At 36.0% G+C, this 10,591-nt stretch overlaps 1 non-coding gene across 1 annotated transcript; it reads left to right on the forward strand.

The window, feature by feature from the left end:
- Window positions 1–824: 824 nt before the first annotated feature.
- Window positions 825–904, forward strand: LOC148573436 (small nucleolar RNA snoR53Y). Its single transcript, XR_015906515.1, has one exon. It is a non-coding gene; the product is annotated as a small nucleolar RNA snoR53Y (small nucleolar RNA).
- Window positions 905–10,591: the final 9,687 nt, after the last annotated feature.

Consider the following 10,591-nt stretch of genomic DNA (forward strand, 5'->3'; position numbering starts at 1 on the left):
TATGCGAAGTTGTGACAAAGAATTAAGATTATGAACGTGCGTATAAAGTTTTCAGCTTCGTTACCAAGGAATAGAACCGTCACGATTTCTGCGCACCAAGAGAAGTTTAATACTGTCACTGATTATTGAGGAAGAATGGGCAGCAGGGAAGAGAGGAAAGAAAAAGATAAGAGCAGAGAAGAAAGGGCACGAACCAGCAGTGTGAATAGGTGATGAGCAGCAGTGTTGAGAGAACAGAGACGGGCGGCGCGTTGGGTGGCGCATTGGGCGGCGCGACGGGTGGCTAGATTAGCGGTGACAATGGATGGCAGCGTGGTGAAGAAATCTGGGTTGCAGAGATGAGAGAACAGAGACGAAGAGAGGTTTTTTTTTTAACAAGGGGCAGAGGAGGGAGTTATGAATGAGGGGCTGAAAATTAGGGTTAGTGGTTAGTGGGATCTGACTTAGGTTTATTAAATTACCCAAACTACCCTCAATTTTTTTTGCAAAACCTGAAACACCTCGCTATTTCCGCCATATTGATTGTGTCCCGCCATGGCGCCACCGTAATTGCGGCCGCCATGGCGCCCCCCGTTATAACCCCATCACGGTGCCCAGTAAATGGTGGCAGGGTCAAAACCCGCCACGCCATATCGTTATGTCGCCGCCATAAACGCCATTTAAAAACACTGGCTCATTACTAGTCATTAATTTCTGGATTGCAAATCAGGATCTGAAACAAAACACATGCTCTAATATGTACCAGATTCTGATTAATAATGTTCTGATTAATAACATTATAATTTATGCTTTTTAGTAATACTTTAGTGCTTGTAATTTGCAAGGTTCCCAATGATGCTGCTATTCTTTACCATGCTAATGCTGAATAACATTTGATTATTCCTTTCATTATACTGAGGGAACTCCTTTAACTATAAATTGTGCAAATTTTCATCTGTTTTAGAGATTTATTTGTTCTTTATCAAAGTATGAATTTGGATGGTTTTGATTTGGTGTGACATGATCAGCTTTACCGCTACCTTGTGAGGAGGACCGACAGTAATTAAACTCAGGTTTACAGAGACTGCACGTGCTAGAATAGAGAAGGCTGGTGGTGAATGCTTGACATTTGATCAAGTTGCCTTTAGAGCACCTCTTGGACAGAACACGGTATGTGTACATTAGATATATAATCCACTTACTAGTTTCAAATGATGTTTATGACTATGATATATAAACTTATCAATGGATATTTGAGCTGGACTGGTTCAAAAAATATTTGTACCATTTAATTGAATAAATCACATGAAACCAAGTATATATTCATTTTTGAATTATAATGATGCTATGCATCATGATTGGATAAGTTTGGAAATGTTGAAGTGATCAGTTTTTAGATGGTTAATTTAGTTTATATATTGTTGTATGAATGTAGGTCCTTTTTAGAGGCCCAAAGAACTCCAGGAAAGTTGTGAAACACTTTGGTCCTGCTGCTGGTGTTCCTCACAGCCAAACCAAGCCTTATGTATGATCCAAGAGAAGGAAGTTTGAGATGGCTAGAGGAAGGAGGAATAGAAAAGGACTTAGAGTTTAAATTGTATTGTTTCTGTATTTTTCTTCAATTTTTAGTTTTTGAATTTGAACTCGAGATTTATTTTATATTTGAGTATTAGTTTTTTAATATATGAAACAATCATAGCAAAAAATATATGTGTTATTAATTATTGTTTGATTTGTCTTGTAATAAAAATTGTATACTATATTTATAGGTTTGGTAATTGATGAGCGGATATTTTATACGCTTTTTGGCATCATTTTCATATAGTTTTTAGCATGTTTTGTTTAGTTTTTATTATAGTTTCATTGGTTTTAGTGTTAAATTCACATTTTTGGATTCTACTTTGAGTTTGTGTGTTTTATGCAATTTCAGGTATTTTCTTACTGAAATTGAGGAGTTGGAGCAAAAGTTAGCAAAAGTCTGATTCAGAGATAGAGAAAGCACTGCAGATGCTATCTGGATCTGACCTCCTTGCACTCGGAAGAGCTTCTCTAGAGCTAGAGAAATTCAAATGGAGAGTTCTCAATGGCTCTGGAAAGCTGACTTCCAGAGCTTTCTAGAAATGTATAATAATCTATACTTTGCTTCAGAATAGAAGGCCCAAAACTGGCGTCCAACGCCAGCCTCCTACCCCATTCCAGGCGTCCAGCGCCCAAAGAAGGAGACCAGCGTCCAAACACCCAAAGAGGAACCCCTAGCCAGCATTCAACGCCCTAGAGGCCTCCTAACACGTGGATCTCATCAAAGCTCAGCCCAAACACTCACCAAGTAGGCCCCAGAAGTAGATTTTAGCACCGAAAGACTGTTTTACCCTTTCTTATCTAATCCTTAGTCATTAGGTTAGTATTTAAGGGATAATTTACATAATCATACGAGACCTTTATGCCATATTTTCGTTTATCATTGTGTTTCCTAGCAGTATAAGTTTCTAAACCTCCTAGGTTGAGGGGAGGAGCCCTGCTGAGTTTTATGTATTAATAAAAGTACTACTGTTTCTCTTCAATACATGTTTGATTCAATTCTAAGATGTATCTTCGTTCTTCAACTTGATGAATGGAATGACCTGTGACAATCATCTCCGTTCTTCATACTAAGACTGCGTGTCTGACAACCACCCGTGTTCTTCTTGGGTTCGTGTGAATACGTGACTGGAAAGCTTCGAACTGCCAGCTTGATTATACATCTCTTAGACGGTATCCACGACTTCGTTGGGGACTTCTCGAGACACCAGTTTAGCCGAGGTATGGGGAGATTAGGGTCTCTGTGGTAGAGGCTAGAATCCAAAGGCGCAGCATTCTATGATCCGGAAGATTCGACCTTGTCTGTGGCGTTTTGAGTAGGATCACCAAGGGAATAGATTGCTAGAGCTTCACCCTTGTTCGGATTGAATGACCGTTGACCCGGCGTTTGATCTGAAGCAGAGAAGATTAATGACCACGGCCGTACGGCGTTGATCACATATAGCCTTCCATAGAAGAAATCATTCACAATTGAAGAAGACAGTAATGCCAGAGTTAATCCAGAAGAACAACGCATCTCCAAGCCTTAACCACCTTCTTATCATAGTTTACACAACTTCTTATCTTGTTCCCTAGACCAGGTATTGTCTTTAATTTTGTTAGAGTCTTTTATTTTATTTTTCTTTTTGTCGAAAAAATTAAAACCTTGTTAAAATTTTTTTTCTTTTCTTTGTTTAATCTTTGTTTTTGGTTTGAGTCTTTTGTTTTTGTTCTTGTTAAAGTTTTTGAAAATTTTGAGTCTTTCTTTCGAAAAATTTTCAAAAATAGTTTCTTTGTTTGAATCTTGTGTCAATCTTTAAGTTTGGTGTCTTCTTGTGTTTTTCTTTTATAATTTTCGAAAAGTTTGTGTTTTGTTTTCAAAAATTTTAAGTTTGGTGTCTTTTGCATGTTCTTGTGTTCTTTGAATTATTTGAGTTTTGTTCTTGGTGTTCTTCTTGATCTTCAAAGTGTTATTGTTTTTCTTTTTATTTTGATATTAAAAGTTTTAAGTTTGGTGTCTTTTGGTGTTTTTCCTTGCAATTTTCAAAAATTGAGTGCTTTTTTAGATCTAAAAATTTCAAGTTTGGTGTCTTTTTATTGTTTTTCTCTTTCTTCATTATATTCAAAAATTAAAAAAATAAAATATATTTTCTTATCTTTTAATTAGTTTTCAAAAACTTTAATTAAAAATTCAGATTTTAATTTCAAAAATTTTTATCTTATCTTATCTTAGTTTTTAAAATTTCAAAATTCAAATCTTTTCAAAAATCTTATCTTTTTCAAAATCTTATCTTATCTTTTTATCTTTCTTCAAAATTCAAAAATCCTATCTTATCTGATTTCAATTTTTAAAATTCAATTTCAAAATTCAAAATTTAAATTTCAAATTTCAAATTTTAAAAATTAAACCTTTTCAAAAATCAAATCTGTATCTTATCTTGTTGATTTTTTCAAAATTCAAATCTCCATTTCGAAACTCAAAATTTAATTTTCAAATTTCAAATTTAAATTCAAATCTTTTCTAATTTTCTATCTTATCTTGTTTTCAAATCTTTTCTTAATTAGTTACTTGTTTACTCTCTCTTCTTTTTCAAAACTTCCTAACTAATTCTCCTCTCTCCTAATTTTCGAAAATCCTTCTTCTATTTCTCTCTCTTCTTTTTTGAAAATTTATCATTTAATTTTTAATTCTTTTTAATTAATTAACTCTTATTTTCAAATTACATAAATAAATAAAACAAAAATATTTTAATTCTTATTTATCGTTTCTACTTCTATTTATTCGAACTCTTCTTCTACTTCGTCTATCTTCATTCTTCTTCCTCTTCTTTCTTCACATCTCACTGGGAGCTCTCTAGACTCATATCAGACGTAGAAGCTTCCTTTCTTTCTTTCTTTTCTTCTTTTCTTGTTTATGACCAGGAATAGGGATAAAGAACCTCTCTTTAATCTTGATCTTGAACCTAAAAGGACTTTAAGGAGAAGCTTACAACAAATTAAAGCACAACACTCCGGAAGAAACCTTTCAGAAAATTTTGAACAAGAAGCTAAAGATATGGCCGAAGCTGAAGGAGAGGCAAGAAAGGTTCTTGGTGACTTCACCATGCCTACCTTTGACTTTTATGGCAGAAGCATCTCTGTACCTGCCATTGGAGCTAACAACTTTGAGCTTAAGCCTCAGTTAGTCTCTCTTCTGTAACAGAATTGTAAGTTCCAAGGACTTCCACTGGAAGATACGCATCAATTCTTAGCTGAATTCTTGCAGATCTGTGATACTGTTAAGACTAATGGAGTGAATCCTGAGGTCTACAAACTTATGCTCTTTTTCTTTGCTGTAAGAAACAGAGCTAAGATATGGTTGGATTCTCAACCTAAAGAGAGCCTAGACTCTTGAAAAAAGTTGGTCAATGCTTTTTTGGCTAAATTCTTTCCTCCTCAAAGGATGAGCAAAATTAGAGTGGAAGTTCAAACCTTCAGAAAAAGAGAAGGTGAATCCCTCTATGAAGCTTGGGAAAGATACAAGCAACTGACCAGGAGATGTCCTCTTGACCTGCTCTCAGAATGGTCTATCATAAGCGTGTTCTATGATGGTCTGTCTGAGATGTCCAAAATCTCATTGGACAGCTCTGCAGGTGGATCCCTCCACTTGAAGAAAATGCCTGCAGAAGCAAGAGAACTCATCGAGATGGTTGCAAACAACTAATTTATGTACACTTCTAAAAGAAACCCTGTAAGTAATGGGATCCCTCAAAAGAAAGGAGTTCTTGAAGTTGATATTCTGAATGCCATATTGGCTCAGAACAAGATCTTGACCCAACAGGTCAATATGATCTCTCAATATCTTGACCCTAGACACCGAGCGTTGAGAGTGTATACACACCTAGTGAAGGTTCGATCACTCAATTCTATGTTTCCACCCTTCTTATCATGCATTCTTGCAAGATGCTTCTTTTTGATGAGTTAAATCAATTCAATAGATTTTGTTTGCATTGAGTTAATTCTTTGCTTAGCCCTATATGTTATTACTCCTGCTTGGAATTTTATTGTCTATTTTCACCAAACCAATAGGATACATAGATAGATATATAGGTATATATAGTATATACATACTTGCATGCACATAGGTAGTTGCATTCAATAAGTTGTTTCCCTTTTGATCATTCTCCTTGTTGGTTTAGCATGAGGACATGCTATTGTTTAAGTGTGGGAGAATTGATGAGTCCATATTTGATGATATATTTTGACTTAATTTGGATGGTTTCTAGCACATGAACTCACACTTAAGCACTAAAATAGCATACTTTTGTGTTTGATCCCTAATTTGAACTTAAATGTGAAAACATGCATTTTTGTGCTTAAATCGAGTAATTTAATTCCATTTTCATGCCATTCAATGCCGTGATATATTTTGTGAGTGATTTCAGGTCATTTTGGCAAGATTGGCTAAGCAAAAGTGGAAGAAAGCATGTACAAGGGAGAACACATGAAGAAAACAAGGAAAAGCACACACAGCAAGGTGTGCGTGCGCACAAGCAAGCGTGCGTACACACAAGACCGATTCAGCCAAGTGTGCGTGCGCACAAGCCAGCGTGCGTGCGCACAAGTACCTATGCGTACGCACAGGAGCCAAAATAGCAAAGTGTGCGGACGCACACATCTGTGCGTCCGCGCAGGTCCCTGCACGTGATTTTGTTAATGAAACGCGTGCTGTGCATTTTCTGAGGGCTTTTGGTTCATTTTGAAAGGCTTGGTTGCTGATTTTGGAGTGCTATATAAGGGGATTCAACACATATGAAGAACAAGCTTTCATTAGGGTAGATTAGGTAGAAAATCCATTAGGAGTAGGAGTAGGAGTAGAATAGAGAGCTCTCTTAGGGTTTATCAATTTCCTTTGTAGCATTTTATAGCAAGTTTAATCTTGGATTTTGATCATCTTTAATTGTAAGTACTCTTTAATTCCTCTTTAATTACATTGTCTTTATTTTCACTTCCTTTGGTTCAAGTTACTTTGTTTATAATTGCAATTTTGAGTTTCTTAAAATTTTGATTGATGAATTTTGTGTTTCATGCCTCCTTTATGCTTGATTACTTGTCTCTTGTTGATATTGTTGATAGTTGGTTATAGCTTTCCATTTTACTTTGTAATTTTCCATGTTTTACCTTTATGCACACAAGGTGTTTGTGAAAATTCCAACCTTAGGATTTGAGTAGATTATCCCACCTTGACTTGTGGTTTGAGTTCCTAGGATACTAGAGTCATAATGTCTGGCATTTAGTGGTAATTCTTAGGTAGTTAGTTGACACTTGTTTCCATTGACGCTAATTTTTTATCAACTAGTTTGGTAAGTTAGTTAGGACTTATGGATTAAGGTCAATTATGCTTGCTTGACTTACTCTTCGATGGTTGGGGTTGACTAGGCGAGATTGACTCATGATAATTACCATAGTTGTGGTTATGGCGATGATAGGATTCCTTGGATACTCATTCCCAAGTCAAGGCCCTTTTATTGCATTTATAGCATTTTCACTAGTTTTGATTTTATTCCTTGTTGCTTGCATTACTTTTAATTTTGATCATTTCCTAGTTCTTTTATTGCTTAGTTCTTTTAATCTTTAGTTATTTTGACACTAATTTTGACACTAATTTCGAAGAAAATGGTCTAAAATTAGACCGAAAGGACCGAACCGGTTGAACCGGACCTAAACCGGGCTGTCGGTCCAACCGGACCAGCCCTTTTAAGTGATCCCAAAGCCTTTCTTCCCTTTTATTTTAATAGAAGCGTATTTGCAGCACGTAAAGGGGAGAGAAGAACGAAAACTTCACTGAACCCTTACGGCAATCGTTTGTACGCCGTAACTTCTCCGTCCGAGCTCCGATCGCTGCACCGTTTGTGGCCACGTGTCCATCGCGTCGAGCTCTACATTTCTACCAGAACAATTTCATAAGTAACTTGCTATTTCACCTCAGTCTCCTCTTTTCCCCAATTTTTGAATTTTGAGTGGGAAGATTGAATTTCTTTGATTTCTGATGTTTTAGGATCCAATTAACTTGAGGGAAACGTTCACTCTTGCTTATGTGAAGCTTGGGTAAGGTGAGGATACGATAATTCTATTTTATTTTTATTAAATTTGAACTTTGAGTATTAAATTAGATATATATGTGTTATAAATGTGTATTAGGTTGTGAATAAATAATTGGAGCTTAAAATTGTGAATACTGGAACTTGGAAGAAGCGGATTAGTTGAGGTTTTGAGGGCTGTGTTCTTTTAGGAAAATTGTCTTGGAATAATACTTGGGAATCGGCTAAGGTATGGTTTAGGTTTCTTGCATTTAATATATAATGTTCTGTGAAAACTTAGGCTAGATGACCATAGGATAAGTTGGAATGCAGGTGTATGTTTAATGTTTAGTAATTTGTTGATGAATATATTTGGTTGAAGTTTATTAGATAATTAGTTATTAATTTTGGATGGTGAATGTTGTTATGTTAATTTGAAGGGAATTATGGTTGAATGTTATTATTGATGAACATGGTTGGTTTGGTGTTTGTTGATTAACTAATGATTTGATGAATTATTTATTTGAGGTGTAACTATTGTGGAGGTTGTTGTGATAATGAGGTATTTTGTTTTAGAAGCCTAGGATTAGTGAACTATGATCCTTAGTTGAATTTTGGTTGTTGGATTTAAATATTGTATGAGTATAATTGTTGATCTGAAGTAAATTTATTGTGGTGATTGTTATGATGATGAAGAATGGTATGTTGAATTGAAAAGAAAGCAGGTTTGGACCCGAAAAGGGTGGCAAAGTCCGGGTTTTAGAGGAGATGCTGCCGAAATTTTATAAAAATTAGAGATTTTGTTTATATGATTATTTAAAAAGATTTAGATTCAAAGGTTATATGGTTTGATTTTGAGTTATTAAGAAAATGAGCATGTTTTAAGTTTGATTCATTTAGAAAAGAATGAATTATGTTTTGAATTGGAACTATTGATGGACGGAATGGGAGGTGTGATAATGAAGGATAAGGATTGAATATGATTGATGTATGATGATGAATGAAATGTGATTGAGAATGATGTGGATGTTGATGAATTATAATTGAATTATTTAAATGGCTTATGAATTTGAATGATCTGAGATACGAGGTTCCCTGGATTAAGTGTCGTGGCTTGCCACCACGTGTACCAGGTTGAAAACTCGATACTCTGTTGACCCTACGATGTAAGTGTGACCGGGCACTATATAAATTCTCGGGAACGTTACCCCCATTGAGTAATATTGATTATTTGAGATAAAGCTATGCATAGACTCTTAGGGATGCACATCGGGGGACAGTCTAAGGATAATTCAGACTTGTCGGGTTGGCTGGATAACCGACAGATGAGCCTCATCAGCCATAGGACAGGCATGCATCATATGCATATTACTTGAATTACTTGCTTGTGCTTTAATTGGGTGTGCCTATCTGTATTTGCGATGCTAAATGTGTATTTGTTACCTGCAGTAGTTGTAACCTTCTTGTGTTTGCCTTATCTGTCTATTTGTCTGTGAAAATGCATGAAGGAGTTGGAGGTATGGAGGAATGACAGTATGAGATTTAGATTTAAAGCTAAGTTAAGTTAGGATTAAATATTTTTAGAGAATCACCTTTTATGGCTTCTGTTTAATACTTTAAGCTCTACAATCTGAGTGTCGGCGTTCTAGGATTGCCTCTGGCATTCCCAGGACCTTATATATTATGTGTGTGGCACCTTTACCATACTAAGAACCTCCGGTTCTCATTCCATACTATGTTGTTATTTTTCAGATGCAGGTCAAGAGGCATCTCGTTAGGCGTCTGGACTCTTGAAGCGAAGTGGTTACAGGGTTATTTTGTTATGCTATGATGTATGTATATATATATATATATGTACTTGATTTTCTCTCCGTATAACTTGTTATTTTGAGCCTCTTAGAGGTTTATGGAGAGGTAGGATTGTGTATATGTACTTTTGGGTTTTGGATATGTATGTATATATATATGTAAATATTCTCCGGCCAGTCTTGACTTCGCAGGCTGAGTTAGGAGCTTGTTATTTTGTATCTTTGGCACTCTATTCCTACTTCTGTTATCATATGTTTAATAGTTATGGTTTCCTTAGCACGCAAGTTAACTCGTTCTTTGAGCGTTGCGCTTTTATTTCGCGATTTTTATTTCCTCTATTCTTCAAGGCTCCTAGCATATTATAATTCTTCTGCTATTATATATATACATTTTATTTTAGAGGTCGTAATACGACACCACCTCTGTTTTACGACTTAAGCGTAAAGCTCTGTGTAGTAGGGTGTTACAAATTACATGGGAGAACCCTATGAAAACACCTACAATCCTTCATGGAGGAATCATCCAAATCGCTCATGGAAAGATCAATAAAAACCTCAACAAGGTTTCAATAATAATCGAGGTGGAAGGAACCAGAATAGGTTTAAAAATAGGCTACCATTCTCACCTTCTCAAGAGAATATGGAGACTCCTAAGCAGAGCCTTTCTGAATTAGTTACTATAGTCTCAAACCTCTTCAAGACCACTCATAGTTTCATAACTAAAATAAGGTCCTCCATTAGAAATTTGGAGGTACAAGTTGGTCAACTGAGGAACAGGATCCCTGAGACTCCTCCTGATACTCTTCCTAGTAACATTGAAGTGAACCCAAGAGAAGAGTGCAAGGCCATCACCACTGAGGTAGAGGTCGAATTTGGAGAGATTGGGGAGGCATTGAACATCAGTGAAGAAGATCTCACTGCGCGTTCAACACCCATCCTGGCACTAGAGCTGGCGTTGAACTTCAGTGAGGAAGCCCTCACTGGGCGTTCAACGCCCAATGATAGGAAGAATTGTTGTCGGTCTAGATTTTCTTCCTAAAGAAAGGAATTACTTTGTTGTAAGCATAGCTCCAAACCAACAAATAACTCTCACATGTAACAAACCCCAAATGAAAATTAACCAGAGTATTTAAACTCCGGGTCGTCTCACAAGGAGTTACAATGAAGTGGTCAATTATTGGCTATGAA

Source organism: Arachis ipaensis, chromosome B2, assembly GCF_059453495.1.
Source record: "Arachis ipaensis isolate K30076 ecotype BB chromosome B2, ASM5945349v1, whole genome shotgun sequence".
Taxonomy (NCBI): Eukaryota; Viridiplantae; Streptophyta; class Magnoliopsida; order Fabales; family Fabaceae; genus Arachis; species Arachis ipaensis.